The sequence below is a fragment of the Bufo gargarizans genome, chromosome 10 (assembly GCF_014858855.1).
Source record: "Bufo gargarizans isolate SCDJY-AF-19 chromosome 10, ASM1485885v1, whole genome shotgun sequence".
Taxonomy (NCBI): Eukaryota; Metazoa; Chordata; class Amphibia; order Anura; family Bufonidae; genus Bufo; species Bufo gargarizans.
In genome coordinates this window covers 7101339-7118116 of record NC_058089.1, presented here as the reverse complement: position 1 = coordinate 7118116, position 16778 = coordinate 7101339, and the positions used below count along the sequence as shown (strand labels likewise).

Here is a 16778-nt window from a genome sequence, read left to right as displayed (position 1 = left end):
TCTCCTCTCTCTCTCCTCTCTCCTCTCCCCTCTCCTCTCTCTCTCTCTCATGTACACTTTCAGAGACCTGCTTATTCAGCATTAGTCGTGTTGTGCTCAGTATTTCCATGTCTCCTCTTTCTGGAGAGGAAATGAGAGCTCTTGTTTTTCGGGGTGTCTGTCAGCAGGACACCGCGTCCACTCAGCACTTTCCTTCCTGTTCTTCCTTCTCTGTAGTTTATAGAGGGTTAAAAGACAATCTTTGGCTGCTCGGACATCAGGCTGTTTCTCCAGAAGATTCGCCTGAAACAACACTTCTAGTGAGAGGCGATACATTGTTTTCTTGGGAAATCCAAACATTAAACCAAACTCTGACCCATTGTTTTCTGTGTTACAAATCCAATCCAAATACCGCGCAGACTTCCAAAGCCATCCTTTTCCTGGTGTCCCGAGAACACAAGATGGCCACCAGCGACGCCGGGAACCGTGGCCGCGTAATGTCACATAACCTAGTATATAATACATGCTTCAATAGAATGGGTAACTTAACATAATAAATACAATAATGCAACAAATAACATAATAGAGAATATAACAAGTACAATGGATATCATTTGCAATATATTTTGATGTGATTTTATTGGGTTTGGACAAAATAAGAAATTTGTCCACCGGTTTCCACGTCCCCACCGCGATAGAGTGGCGGCCAAGGATGTACGCTACCCCCTCCATTCCATGTCTGTGGGATGAGCAGTGATAGCTGAGCACCCTACTGGGCTATCTTCATCTGTCCCATAGACTTTGAACGTGGTGGTCGTGGGCATGCTTGACCAAAAGTCCTTTCAAGTGAGGGTCTAACCTTCAATATTCAGACACATTGTCTATCCTGCAGGTAGGTGATAAGTGTGGATTATTGGGCAAACCCTTTAAATGTAATTTTTCTAGTCCTTAAGAGGTGGAGCATGACACAGCGATATAAAGAATTCCTGTGTCATGCTCCGCCCTCTCAGGGCCTGCAGAGAGCCTAACGCCCTATATGGGTTTCTCTACAAAGTTCCTTTAAGCACAATCTCTCCTGGAATACAATGTTGATGACCTATCTTTAAGATATACAATCAATAGAAGATCCATTGGGGTGACGGTGCCCGGGTAATTGCTGTGGCTTCTTTATTGTTTTCATTGCTCTGTCCACCTACCTTTTGGTTGAGGCTGTGCTGGGTATTGCAGATTTGTCCTATCGGTTGACCAGGATTATAAAATGATGGCTCCTTTCTTGCAGCGCCACACCTGTTCCAAGGTTGTGTGTGGTACTGCAGTCAGCCATATTCTAGTCAATAGAGTGAACTGCAATTCCAGACACAGGCCATGTACGACCCCCTTAAGTTCCTGTAGTTACAGGGTCACCCCACCTACAACCTAACTTTTCCCATTGCTCACCTTTCAAGGATCCCTGAGATGATGTCTATCAGAGGATCAAGGTAGAGATCCCCCTAACAATCTATAGGTTAAGGTATAGATTAGATTATAGGCTACCCATTCGTCGATGGTCGCAAATTTCCATCTGCTCCATCAAAATATAGTCCAATAGTGAATCTGGCCTCAGCACGCATGGAGCATGTCCCACTGCTGGCACCACATCAGACGCCAGCCTCTGCCACAGTGGTTGGCATCAAATGAAAACCAAATAACAAATACAAGACTAGAATAGGGTCGTACATGTGGGATATCCGGGGAGCATCTTTGTGCTGGCAGAGAACGTCCCTCCATCTGTTGACGAAATGTCTGGAGCAAACCTCTCTACATATTGTCTAATCAAGTTCTTGGACCGTTGAGTCGAGCCACCTCCTGAGCCATTGTGGACAGTTGGATGCGGTTCCCCCATCTCCACCTCTTTGGTGCACACAACATGTTCATCCTGATTTCTCAACATTAAACCATCATCTTGGGTAAAACCCTACATGGTGAGACCTCGAAAGATGTTTGGAGGCCAATGAAGACCAGTCACAAACCTGCCTATCACTCTGTCCCCCCTCTCCCTCTATCCCTCTCTCTCTCTTATTAGATGCCCAATCAACTCTAATAAGGCACATTCATCAGGAGCCTGACGAAGCTGGGGGGTGACCCCTGTGGGGGTTGTAGTTGCACCCACATTGGTTGTCAGTCTAAAACAGATACAATTCAGAACAGTGGGAATGGAATTTGTATCATTTTGACCAGGAACAACTTTACACTAATCTAGGACCAGGACCTCCTGACACTTTAGTTCTGGGGTGGGTTTTCATCTTCAGCGGAGGTTACTGGGGTAGTCTTTTCTCCATGCACCCCAATACTGAACCCTACTCCAAGGCTTGTCACTAGTTATTGCACAGCCAGAGATGGTCCATTGGCCAGGTCATACGTCCACCATTTTTGTCCTTTTCTTAAATGGAACGGGTATCTAAACATTTGCATCCACCTTAATATTGCATGGAAAATAAAAAATGAACACACAATTTTGTCCCTACCGTATTGCGTATGCAGGCCCTATGCAGACCCATTGTGTAGCCCGATGTTAAGCTGGTCATACACATTCAATGTCAGGCTGATTTTAACATGAATGGCCAAGCACATAATGTGTTGGGGGGGGGGGGCAGATGTTGGGGTGATGAGGATCAAGCTGTTGAATTTCAACATGCCCGATCCTTTTCTCTGGCCAATGGTCTGACAGCAGCTTCCTCGCCTCGCCCCATTCAGGACACCCATATCCCATATGCTCGAGTGCGCCAATGGTGCTGACTTATTTGTAAGGTCAGCCTTAGGCCTCTTTCACACGACCGTATGGCTTTTTCAGCGTTGTTCCGTTTTTTGTCTCCTTTGTGTTTCCGTTTCTGTTCCGTTTTTCTGCATGACATATACAGTATACAGTAATTACATAGAAAAAATTGGGCTGGGCATAACATTTTCAATAGATGGTTCAGCAAAAATGGAACGGATACGGAAGACCTACAGATGCATTCCCATATGTGTTCCGTTTTTTTGGCGGACCCATTGACTTGAATGGAGCTATGGAACGTGATTTGCGGGCAATAATAGGACATGTTCTATCTTATAATGCAATGGAAAATACGGAAACGGAATGCATACAGAGTACATTCCATTTTTGAAATTAATGGTTCCGTATACGAAACGCAAAAAACAGCCCGTAAACGGAAAAAAAACCTGTTGTGTGAAAGAGGCCTTAGGCCTCATGCACACAGCCGTTGTTTTGGTCCGCATCCGAGCCGCCGTTTTGGCAGCTCGGATGCGGACCCATACACTTCAACGGGGCCGCAAAAGATACGGACAGCACTCCGTGTAGTTGCTCCGTTCCGTGGCCCCGCAAAAAACAAAACAAAAAAACATTTCCTATTCTTGTCCGCGCTTTGCGGACAAGAATAGGCAGTTATATTAAAGGCTGTCCGTGCCGTTCCGCAAATTGCGGAATGCGCACGGACGCCATCCGTGTTTTGCGGATCCGCGATCACACAGCGGTCGTGTGCATGAGGCCTTAATCTGCTCACTCCTCTATTGTCTGTAGGTTATCCAGAACAGGTAGTCGCATGAGAGCTGTATACGGAAAACGGTAGGATCTTTAATCTTTTAAGAAATGGAGATGGATTTTTTTTTTTTTTTGTAACATAAAGGCGGAGAATTCTGGGTAACCGCGCCATAGATTGAAAGCAGGCTTCCTTGGCAAATGCCCACCTGATTCTAGTGATTGGCAGAATTCCCTGTGGGGGTCATTAATGCCTCGGCCATGCTGGAGTCGGCGTCTGTCATTTGAAATTCGGCAAGTTGTGTCTTTCCCTTTGTCGGAGTCATTTTCTTACAGTTTCAGGAGCCCTGGAAGACGCAAGCTTTCCCTGCGCTCGTGCGGGAGACGTCTTGGGTAACATTTTCGTCTGTAGTGTCTCCAGGTTGAAGTCGTTCCTGGACGGTTTTTGGAAATCTGATTAGCCGTTCCTTCCCAATCTGGTGGAGACGAAGCGGCCGTACAGGGTAATGTTAGCTCTTTACTGGCAGGATCCACTCTGTTTCGGATCCAGAACGCAGAAATCACATTGCTTCCCTGTTAGACTTAAAGGGGCGATGTCGCAGCCGTCTTCCCTCCTTTGTTTTCTGTGGGCGAGGTGGACTGTAAATGCAGCAGTCTATCAGATACAATGTTGCATTTTCCTAGTTGGTGCCTGAATTCATTGGCGTTTTTCAAGATCTCTGCTTGCAGTTTGGAAATGTGACCTTTCTATATTCAGGAATGAACACCTGTCCTAAGCTTAGGTTCACCGTATCGGCCTAGCCGGATACTTCCGTTCTCTACAAGACGCCATTGACTATAATGGGATCCGGCCACTTTCCAGTGAAATGCCGGCCGAAACAGGTTTTCATCCCGGAAAGTGGGCAGATGCCTCTATAGTCAATAGGGTCCAGCGGTGAACGGCGGTATCTGGCTATTGCCTCGTTCACATCTCCGTTTGTGGATCCAGCACAGAGCAACCTGCCGGATCCTCTACTTTACCGCTGGATCTCCATTGACTGACTGCAATGGGATCCAACCGATTTCCGGCAAAAATTCCAGGTTTTGCATGCAGTGGTTTATGTCCAGCTGAAACCCAGCATTGACTGCAATAGGGTAAAGCAGGCATGCTCAACCTGCGGCCCTCCAGCTGTTGCAAAAGTACAACTCCCATCATTCCCGGACAGCCTACAGCTATCAGCCTACAGCAGGGCTTGGTGGGAATTGTAGTTTTACAACAGCTGGAGAGCCGCAGGTTGAGCTTCCCTGGGGTAGAGGATTCAGCAGGCTGCTCCAGCACAGAGCAGCCTGGACTGCAAATTGCAGTCCGCAATGCACGGGCCCCGTCTGTGGGGCAGGCTCATGGGGATCGCAGACCCATTCACTTGAATGGCTCCGCGATCCTTCCGTTCCGCAAAAAGATAGCGCAAGTTCTATCTTTTTGCGGTGCGGAGGCACGGAACGGAACCCCAGAAAGCACTCCGTAGTGTTCCATTCTGCACCGTTCCGCTTCTCCGGATTGCGGACCCATTGAAATGAATGGGTCCTCATCCGTGATGCGGAATGGCCACGGAATGGTGCAAATGCGGTCCGCAATACGACAACGAGCATCACACGTTAATGTGAACGAGTCCTAACGGACCTTGCAATTGTTTGAGCAAGACTTTGGCCCGGAAGGATTTCCTGCTTCTTGATGTAAACTAGAAGATTTCCATTCACTGACTGCCAGCAGAGATCTGCAGAGAGAAATTAGTGCACATGGTATATTATAGTTCGGCTCTGTGGAAGATTGTGAAAAATAGTTTGGAGGGAGGGTGATGTCTCATTACTCTATTTTGCAGACTCTGGGTAGCTGCACTGTGTTTGCTGACAATCATGGCGTCCTGGGTTGACATCCCTGCAATGGGGAAAAGTTGTCAGAGTTTTGTCCCCTAGAAACAAAACCTGCTATAATCTGAGCTTCTATTTTGTGGAGACCTTACCTATACAGGTTCACGAGGCAGATGTAGCAGAGCTGATTGTGCGATTTTACTGTTTTGTTGGTTCTGATTACTCTCTGACTTGCAGTCCTATGTAAAATCAATGATAACTGAATGTCAGAGTAGAGTTACAAATTCAGCTCTGCTACATCTGTATGAGAGAGATTGCACTGTCCATACAGCACAGGCTGATGGTTAATGTCTCTCTACCCTTGGACAGGACAGAATTCCTTTGGAAGCGTCTATCTCAGGGGGTTTCTGTAATTGGGGGGGGGGGTTGTTTCTCGGTGTGAGCAGGCAGAGCTGTCATCAGGTCCAAGGAAAATCGCTTAGTGGAATATCTTTGTTGTGTTTCCAAATCCTCCACCCCTCCGGCTAATGTCTCCCTTCAGGAAGGGGCATAATCAGTGATCTGGCACCAGGCGTATGGCTCTCACACTGGCAGCGAGAGGCTTGGGGGGGCTATAGGGGGGGCTTCACTATTGTAAGCCATTTCCAATAACCTATGTCTTCCATATGCCTGGAAAAGCTGGGTGACAACCAACATGGCCACCATTGCAACTTCCATAGAGTTACCCAACTTTCCCAAGCTTCCTGGCAGAATGAGTGGTCCTAGAGCAGCGCACGTAGAGCAATTCCCCAATACATTGCAATCCCATATGATGAGACATGTGGAATGTATGGAGTTGCTATGTATGCCGTGCCTCCTGGGTTCACCAAAAAGAGCCTATGATGTAAGATTATAAAAGGTCAGATGCGGGGAGCCATCTTTAAGAGTCTGGACCCCCTGATGAAGAGCTCATTTTGGGGGATCCCCTTGCTGGCCCTCCCTTCTAATATTTATTTATTTATTTTGTTTATTTATTTATTTAATGCACTTATATATCACTACTATATTCCGCAGCGCTTTACAGAAATTAGCATCAGGCTGTCCCCCATGGGGCTCACAATCTAAGGATACATGCGTAGCTCCTATAGGGGTGCACAACCCTTGGCTGGGGAATGATGCCCCAGTGAAGGGCTAATAGAGCATGTATGTGTGTGTATGGGGGGCATCATCCTGTATTATCTCTGTATGCCGCACTATAGCCGAGTACCCCTTTAAGCAATGCCGGTTGCCACATGTATATATTGATCCGGAGCCAGTTGGATCCAGGGCGTCCGGGTCACGTGACTCCACGCGTTTCTTCTTGTAGAACATTCTGGGCTCCGTTCTTTCCTTTTTCTGTTTGTTGTTCGCAGTTTTGTAATTATTGTCAGATTTTTCGGTTTCATAGTTGGGAATGTTTTTGTCGACTGATCCAAGGATTTGATATTTGACCATCTGTATTATTTGTTGCTTTGAAAATGTTCTGGGGGGGGGGGGGGGGGTCACATGAGGGTAGAGAGTATCATTATTATTATGTGGAATAAGTAAATGGATGATGAGAGTATTAGTACGTGGAAGCATTGTATGGCCCCCCAACCCTCTATAGAAGATGTATGGTCTGACCCCTGGGTAACTTCCCACGTCTCTTCCTGTAGAGGGGCCCAGGAACCTGTTAAGGTCACCTATAAAGAAATGGGGGATATAGATGTTTTGTGAAACCCACCGTTATATTTTTGGCATCATGTTTGAAAGCTCTCATGCTCTAGAAGGGTCTGCTCCATGTCCCCCTCCACTCTGATAAGGCGAGCTTTTGTGCACCCAAGGAGATCAAAATAGCCTCAAATTCTCCCCCCAGATCTTCTCCTGGTATTGTTTCAGCCTTTAATGTGCCCCAAAGGGTTCAGGACGGGAAGGCTGACAGGACGATGGGAGGAGTAGTGCGATCTGTACATGTCCAGAGGGAAAAGACTTAAAAACAATCACCTTTTACTCAACAGGATTTTAAAACTTGACGTACTTTTGTTTTTGAATTCATTGCCATTTTCAAGAGGTCTGCTTGCAAGCAGTGAATGGAACCTTTCAGTTTTTATTCAGAGATTCAATACCTGTCCTGAATATGCACTGAAGATATTTTACACATGGCACTTTACAGTCAATCAGATGTTTAACCGGCCTTGCAGATGTGCGAGCAGGAGAAACTGCTGCTTATTGATGTCAACTAGAATGCTTCCCTTCACTGACTGCCAGCAGAGATCTTAAAATAGTGAGAAATTGGAGCTTCTTTTCCTCTGTTATTCCTCCTAGAAATGCAGGGATAAATTGACAACAGGGTCTTACAATTCCCCTGCCAAAGGGGTTTGTCCCTTCACACACTGACTCTCTCACTGATTGGACAATGTCGAACTTTGTAGAGACCCTGCCCCTCCAACTGGTAACCACTAGTTGTCGATTTATCATTTCTAGGGGGAATAACAGGAGAACTGCGCAATGCAGAGTTAGGCCTCATGCACACGACCGTTGTTTCATTCCGTGTCCGTTGTTCCGTTTTTCGTTATTTTCTGCGGACCCATTTACTTTCAATGGGTCCGTTGAAAACTCGGCTAATGCACCGTTTGTCATCCGCGTCCGTGATCCGTGGTTCCAGTCCGTCCAAAAAATATAACCTGTCCTATTTTTTTCACTGAAAACAGTTTGTGGACCCATTCAAGTCAATGGGTGCAAGAAAAAACGCGGAGGCACACAAGATTGTCCACGTCCGTTTTTTTCCTATCATTTGCATGGCAAACTTGACTTAGACTTTTTTTTTACTTTCCTTCATTTCTGGTGATCCTCCAAAAATAAAGGAAGACACACGGAAACGGAAACGGATCACGGAACAACGGAACCCCATTTTGCGGAACGGAACACAACAACGGTCGTGTGCATGAGGCCTTAAGCTACTTTCACACTCAGATTTTGGCTTTCCGTTTGTGAGATCCGTTCAGGGCTCTCACAGGCGGTCCAAAACGGATCAGTTTTGCCCTAATGCATTCTGAATGGAAAAGGATTCGCTCAGAATGCATCAGTTCAGTCTCCGTTCCGCTTTGGAGGCGGACACCAAAACACACCTTACAGCACTTTGGTGTCCGTCTGACGAAACTGAGCCAAACTGATCCGTCCTGACACACAATGTAAGTCAATGGGAAGGAATCTGGCACAATAGAAAACAGATCCGTCCTGGCACACAACGTAAGTCAATGGGAAGGAATCTGGCACAATAGAAAACGGAATCCGTCTCCCATTTCAATGGAGTTCATGACGGATCCATTCATGACGGATGCATGCGGTTGCATTATTGTAACGGATCCGTTTTTGCAGATCCATGACTGATCCGCCCAAAACACGAGTGTGAAAGTAGCCTTAGAAGAAAAGATGCTCTAGAATTGTTACTTTGTGGGGAATACAAGTATTTACAGTCCTGTCAGAAGAGGAGACAGGTCTTCCAATCATCAGAAATGTCTATGCAGGGGATTTGGCGCTGTGTATCAGAAAATAAATTACTTGGCTCAAAATTTTAGACATAAAAACGTTAATCATTTATTTGGGAAAAAGTATTTTGAATTCCAGAACTTGTAGCCGCCCTTTCCTTCTATGGTCCTGTTCACATAGCGCTGGAGGAATACGCCGGGAAGATTATTTGATTTACAACCCAGTGTCCCAAGTGATGCCAAAAATCTGTGGTGTGAATAGAGCTCCATGGTTACATCTGGCTACAACGACCCTAACTGTAACATTGTAGCATTCTAGCTCTGCTTGTATCCCTCCTGCATTCCGTGTTCGCAGCGTGTACTGTGGAACTGGTGGCCGTCTATGAATATTGTCATTTGTGTTGGTAAAAGTGTCACATTTGGGGTTTCGAGTAATCGCTGTTCCTTTTCAGGATTTTCAGGAAGTCCTAACTTTTTCTTTTATTTTTCTTTGACATTTTGTTACTATAGGAAACGTCTCCTCATTTATAAGCTCCATTAATATTTCAGTTTTTGATTATTTTTATTTTTTTGTGTGTCGTGTGTGAATCCAGCGATTGTGCCCTGAGATAATTGTGCACAGCTGTCCTGAGATAATTGTGCTGCCCCCCGAGTTCTCCGCATTCGTCTCTCATTACAACCTTGTCATTGTTACAAGTGAGAGTGAAAGGCGCAGACATGAGTGCACCAGCAAGACGCTCCGCCACAGCTGTCTCTCCTCCGTCACCTGTCATATCTCTCACACGTGAAGTGTTCCCTGCACAATAATATCGTGTTACACCCTCCCCCACCCCCTAATGTTTTCCGGTCAGTGTATAAAGATGTAACCATCTGCAGGGATCCCAGGATTCCACCACTACTCGTAATAATATGTATACAAGAACATTTCTGGTCATCAATATCTTTGCACTGCACAACCCCCTCTAAGTTTCAAGCAGATGTCCATCATAAAAATAAATATTTTTTTTATATTTACACATTTTTTTTAACCATAGAGAACTCTAAATCCCCAGTGTAGACATAGAATATATGATAAAATTCTGGTTGCCTGCAGCCACCACTAGAGGGAGCTCCCTGCATGCTGTCTAAATGTTGAACATCTTGATAACACAGTGTGCAGGGAGCTCCCTCTAGTGGTGGCTGCAGGTAACCAGAATTCTCTCATTTACCTTACGTCTACCGGTGGCGGATTCGGAGCTTGGACTGGACTGCCGTTTTGTCCCCCCCACCCCCCACCCCCCTAAACATTTGGGACCTTTAAAGGGGTTACCCAGGAAAATGATATTGATGACCTATCTTCAACACCAGTGGGAGTTTGACTCCTGGTACCCCGATCGATCAGAGCACCTCAGGCTATTCCTAGGCCAGTGTCGTCAAGTTCATTGGTCACATGTTCTAGGCGCACATCAGTCCCAAGTGAACAGGGCTCAGCTGTAATACCAAGAGCAGCCACTATCCAGTGGACAGCGCTGTGCTTGGTACAGCGACCATTGTTATGCAGTCCGCAAATTGTGGATCCACAAAACACAGATACCGACTGTGTGCGTTCCGTATTTTGTGGAATAGAACAGTCCTATCCTTGTTTTATAATGTTGACAATAATGGGGCATGTTCTATTTTTGTTGCGGACATACAGACACGGAATGCACATGGAGCAATTTCCGTTTTTTGCTGCTCCATTGAAGTGAATGCTTTTGCATAAGGGCCACAAAAGAACGGAATGCACCGGGACAAAAAATAAGTTTGCGTGAGGATAGGTCATCAATATCAATTTCCTGGATAATCCCTTGAAGGGTTAATGTACACCCCATAATGGTCTAGAACGTCAGAGGGTCAGAAGCATGGGTGTAATGAGAACGCTGGTGGTTTTAACAATAGGGAGGGACCATTTGTGCGGCAGAGAAGGGAGCTACATCTGATCATCATTAGCGTCTATGGCCGGCGTTACGGAATAGGAGTTACGTTTTCCCGAGATGGCCTGGGAAAGGAAAGACGAAGCCCCTCAGATCTGCGCAACAACAGAAAACCGATTCAACCCACACAAAAAAATGTTTTTGCTCCGGTCACGTTAATGTTACTGTAAAATCCTGAATCTGGAAAACCTCTTCGTTGTCTTCACTCCCCGAGTCCAGATGGGGAAGATCTGAGTCCATAATGGATTCTTTTGATCAGAACATCTGGGGATGGGATGAGTGCGGCCAGTCTGCATCCGCACACCCCGACAATTACTGTAAATTTCTTTTATTGTTTTCCTCTGTTTTGTAGGAAATTGAGAGATTGTAAAATCTGTCATCTGCAGCCTGTGGCACAACAAGCCCTTCACTGGTGCGGAATCCTAGGGTGTCCTTAAAGGTGGAGATGGTCTCCAGCCCAGTTGCTGATTCTGTTCGGACTGGCCAGCTATCTAATGTGTATGGTGTGTCCCATGTCCAATGTAAAGAAGGGTTGGGCATATTGGATTTCAACATGTCCGATTCATTTGTTCTCAGGGAGGAATCTGGAAGCTACTTATCTCCATCTTCCCCACTGAGCACATATGCATGCTCAGCTGAGCGTGCATGTATCTAAGGGGAGATAGAAGTAACAGCAATCTAAGATTTTTGGCCATCATTTTTCTGTATGGAACAGTAGTAAAAATCACAATGGTTTTTCGTCAAACTGGCATGCCACCGTATCTACCCACCCGGAGTAAGGAACACCTGGCATTTCATTTACCAACACTCCTTAATACAACCTTTGGAAGAGACTGGTAACATGATCCCCAGCAGGAAGACTCATCCAAGGTTTCTAACCATGGGGTCCTGCTTAGAAGGATGCATCATGGACGGAACAGAAGGGCAGTAGGACCATACCCCAAAAACGTGATAGCTGAGGGCACCTCTTGCTGCCCCATGCAGGCAGTAGACCCAGAGGTGGACCTTCTACCTCAAGGCGTTGGTAATGTTTCTGTGGGCAGAGGTTTGATGAGTGGAGCATCTCCTAGGCTTTGGTCTTGCAGAGTCACCAGTAGTTCCGGCCCAATGTCCAAGGTTTCCTTTGGACCACCATAAGATGCCCCCCTTGCCACGCCAAGAGCATGCACCACCAGGCACGCACTCCATGTTATTGCACGTTCAATAACTTGCCCTATTTCAGGTTCACGTCAGGGGATGCGTCTAATTGTACTCATTTGTCTTTAGGTTGAAAATTGGATCTGGCGTCCTGCCAGCCCTAAGAGGGACGTCTCCCCGGGGTGTCGAGTGGTCTGAGGATAAGCAGTTATAGAAATGCATTTAAAGGCTTAACACAAAGGAGATTACGGGAAGGTAATAACATTCCTCCAGGCATCTGGATGTAATTGTAATAAAACAGATAAAAAACTATTCAGACTATTAGTTACACAGCATATGGATCAGGCGAGGGCAGCTGCAGCCGAAATATGGCTCCCATCATCTGCATCACATTTTGTGGGTCAGGTGATTTTTTTTTTAAAATGCATTCTCACCCAGATAACCACAAACTATGGGCGTAACTACCAGGGTGACAGGCGGGGGCCCAAAAATCCAGGGGCCATTTTCCATTGAGTTATGAGGTGCAGTTAGGGGTGACGAAAGCTGATGGACGGGCGAGGGAAATGGAATGTGGCTCCGATCTACGTTTACTGCAAAGACTCTCGTTACCTTTTATGTGCATCATGTGTTCCAGCTACGTTTTGCATTTTCCCTGTATTATGACATCACTGTGTGTATTATCCCTCTACTGTGACATCACTGTGTTTATTATCCCTGTACTGTGACATCACTGTGTGTATTATCCCTGTACTGTGACATCACTGTGTGTATTATCCCTGTACTGTGACATCACTGTGTGTATTATCCCTGTACTGTGACATCACTGTGTGTATTATCCCTGTAATGTGACATCACTGTGTGTATTATCCCTGTACTGTGACATCACTGTGTGTATAACAAAGATCGAAATAATTAAAACCTTTACAGCTGCTGAAGGTGAAGTGGGGACCCTCAAAATTTCCTTACTACTTGCTTAGGATGTTGTGAGATTTCAGCTCTGAAGCCTGCATAATTATAAATACAATCTGGAGTATAATACAGGATGTAACTCAGGATCAGTACAGGATAAGTAATGTATGTACACGGTGACTGCACCAGCAGAATAGTGAGTGCAGCTCTGGAGTATAATACAGGATGTAACTCAGGATCAGTACAGGATAAGTAATGTATGTACACAGTGACTGCACCAGCAGAATAGTGAGTGCAGCTCTGGAGTATAATACAGGATGTAACTCAGGATCAGTACAGGATAAGTAATGTATGTACACAGTGACTGCACCAGCAGAATAGTGAGTGCAGCTCTGGAGTATAATACAGGATGTAACTCAGGATCAGTACAGGATAAGTAATGTATGTACACAGTGAGTGCACCAGCAGAATAGTGAGTGCAGCTCTGGAGTATAATACAGGATGTAACTCCGGATCAGTACAGGATAAGTAATGTATGTACACAGTGACTGCACCAGCAGAATAGTGAGCGCAGCTCTGGAGTATAATACAGGATGCAACTCAGTATCAGTACAGGATAAGTAATGTATGTACACAGTGACTGCACCAGCAGAATAGTGAGCGCAGCTCTGGAGTATAATACAGGATGTAACTCAGGATCAGTACAGGATAAGTAATGTATGTACACAGTGACTGCACCAGCAGAATAGTGAGTGCAGCTCTGGAGTATAATACAGGATGTAACTCAGGATCAGTACAGGATAAGTAATGTAATGTATGTACACAGTGACTGCACCAGCAGAATAGCGAGTGCAGCTCTGGAGTATAATACAGGATGTAACTCAGGATCAGTACAGGATCAGTAATGTATGTACACAGTGACTGCACCAGCAGAATAGTGAGTGCAGCTCTGGAGTATAATACAGGATGTAACTCAGGATCAGTACAGGATCAGTAATGTATGTACACAGTCCTTTGACTCATGATTAGATTATATTTTTACAGGGGTTTCATTCCTTTCATGTCTCCCGTGTTCTTTGCTTCCCTTTCCTGTGAATGTACAGGCTTCTTGGCAGCAATTGGTTTGCATATCGTCTGGTGATGTCTTCTCCTACACCCTGCCATTATCTAACCACAGCAACAAAGGGGTTAACCTAGTACTTGAAATCAGATCTCTAAACTCCTCACAGAAAGTTATTCCTGTGAATTTGTCCCATAGGAAAGTCTGTTCACCAAAGGGCTGGTCATCCCCTCGACAAGCCAGCAATAAATCTTCATTATGGAGGTGGGATATAAATATACTTGTATTGTAAATGAAAGTCAGATGGTGAGAGTCGTCATTTCAGACTACGCCCTCGAAAAGCATGGCCTGCTCCAGCATAGACCCGGGGCCACCTCTCACGGCCGCCCCTCAGCCCAACCCTTGGAGGTTTCAATCTCTGAAGGCTTCACGAAGCACAGTTTTCTCTGCAGTTGTTGAGCCCCCTGGTGGTGAGGATTATGTGAAGTGGTAAAACGGGGTAATAATTTGCTTCGTTACTTGAGATAAATCTTAAGAGCCACCGGTCATATAGTTATGGTAATATATGCAATATCCCCCGCAATGATTTTGGGACATTTGGACCCATATGTAGTATATAAGACCTTACAATGACTCTTCATAGCGGAGAAGTGGAGAAGCAGACAATGATAATTATCTAAAAAGACCAGGACCCCGATATATATATATATATATATATATATCTTTTTTTTTCTGCTGCCATCTAGCTTGTACAAGTAAATGGGGGTCAAAGGTTCCCTATTCACATCAATGGAACTGAGCTGTAATACCGCACTTTGCCTGCAGACAGGGTGGCGCTGTTCTTGGAAGAAGGCAGACATGTTTTTCTAATCCTGTACAACCTCTTTAACCAGATCATATATTTAGTAGGATTTATTTTTTTATTTTTATTTTTTTATTTCTGTTTGGAATGGATGAAATATATTCTGACGTGCATCGGGAAGAATATCTCGGCGTCCTGACAGCCTTGTTTAATGTCACAGTGACCGCACTGCCCCGCTGCTATTTTCTCAGGCAAGAATACGTTGGCTAATGTGAAAGACCATGAGAAACCCACATAATGTCAGGCAGCCCCTCTTAAAGGCATCATACAATTGTGCTTTTCCATAGCCTCCTTTTTGGAGCTTTAGACTCATTCTGACCAGGGGTCTAGTCCACCACCCACTGGGAGATGACCCCGTCTTCCCCAGCATGTGATGGTGCCTTGATGTATAGGATCTATATGCAATGTATATACGTGCAGCGAGGCCGCTCTACACATATACGCATATTATTCTTCCCAAATACATGCAGTTGCTAATTTTTCCTACAGTCTGCTGGCAGCTGCCACTAGGGGGAGCTTGCTGCATCTTTATTCCTAGCTGTGTACATCTGTATGCTGTGAGCTCCCCCTAGTGGCAGCTGCAGGAAGAATTAATTTTACGATTCATCAGAAAGCTCTAGAATGTTTTCTACATCCACATATCATCCATCCATAATGCACGAATGTGTTCTGGGAGGGATACTGTGTATGTAGGGGTCATGGTTTGACCCAGAAGAACTTAGTCATGCCCTTTCCATTTGGTGCACCTGTCAAACAACCAAAGCGAAGCCAGCTGGCCATATGCGGCTCTTATTTCATTGGGGGCAGGCATTGACATAATTTGCATTACGGGTGAACTGCATTGTATTACAAAGCAAATTGGAACACTTCTCCTTAAATACTCTGTGCTGGTAGGAGTCCTGCATCATCCATTAACTCATAAATGCTCCCCATTGTCTTCAGTCCACTCCTCCCATCATGACACTGCCCTCATTACTGGCAACCCTGTTCTCTCTTCTCCATACAAGATCAGCACACTTTTCCTTAAATGCTCTGTGCTGCTAGAAATTTCTTGTCTGTGACAACCCTACCCCCCCCCCACACCTTCCCTGCATCGTGCTCCATCACATAAATAGCACTGTCCTTTTTAACAGGAGTGCCCAGGTCACTGCCTTCATCAAAGTCAATAAATTCCACTCCTGCTGTGACCATCCCCGGGATTTGACTGGAGGGATAGCGTCCAATCATCTCTGTATAATCGTCCAGAACAACATAGTTTGCATTTAAAGGGATCGTACAGAAGTATAGAAACATGGTGGGTTTCTTCTAAAAACAGCGCCACTCCTGTCCACAGGTTGTGTCTGGTATTACATCTCAGCTCCATTGAAGTGAATAGGGCTGAGCTCCTATGCCCTGTGAACAAGTGTGATGCTATTTTTGTAAGAAAGCAGCCATATTTTTCTAATTCTGGACAAACCCTTAAAATAAGTAATGATTGGTCCGATTCATTAGGTATATGTATGAAAATGTAGTTATTAAAAAAACAAACAAAAAAAAAAACTTTTTACCAGTAATCAGGGGATACAAATCAGCTTCACAGCAGGCTGTAAAGCGACCTACATCTCTTGGTTGCATCCCAGTGTGCTGACCTCTAGTGGCCAATTTGAAAAATACAATATAGCATAATTCATATGGATATTGCCAGTAACTTATTATAAACACAACACTTTTCCAGCACGTCCGCCCTACAAAAAATAAAAAATAAAAAAATTTAACTTTTAATACTTAGGCTCTGCATGTGAATGAAACAATGTGATTGTCTGTGCACTTGAGCTGCACGATGTTCTCGGGTGCAGACGCGTCAGGGACAGGCTGAAAGGGAGGACTCCTGTCATTTTGTTGTCACTGTGTTGCAAATTCTGGGAAAAGGTCACCGGCTGGACCCCTCTGCAAAACCTTAACAAGTAGGGATTATCTTAAGTGGAGAACCCCTTTAATTCTTCTGGAGCAGAGATTTTGGCTTCATCCATATCATGGCTGTAGACATCTGTAG

General features: G+C 45.2%; 1 protein-coding gene across 8 annotated transcripts in view; it reads left to right on the top strand.

Moving 5' to 3' along the window:
- The window catches only part of TSPAN18 (tetraspanin 18), a 135316-nt gene that overhangs the window by 79368 nt on the left and 39170 nt on the right, over window positions 1–16778 (top strand). Inside the window, exon 2 of one of the 8 annotated variants that reach the window (XM_044271044.1) lies at window positions 12045–12170. The exons of the other annotated variants lie outside the window; for them this stretch is intronic. The gene's annotated coding sequence lies outside the window, so the exon portion shown is untranslated. The remainder of the gene's footprint in view (window positions 1–12044; window positions 12171–16778) is intronic. 8 annotated transcript variants of the gene reach the window in all.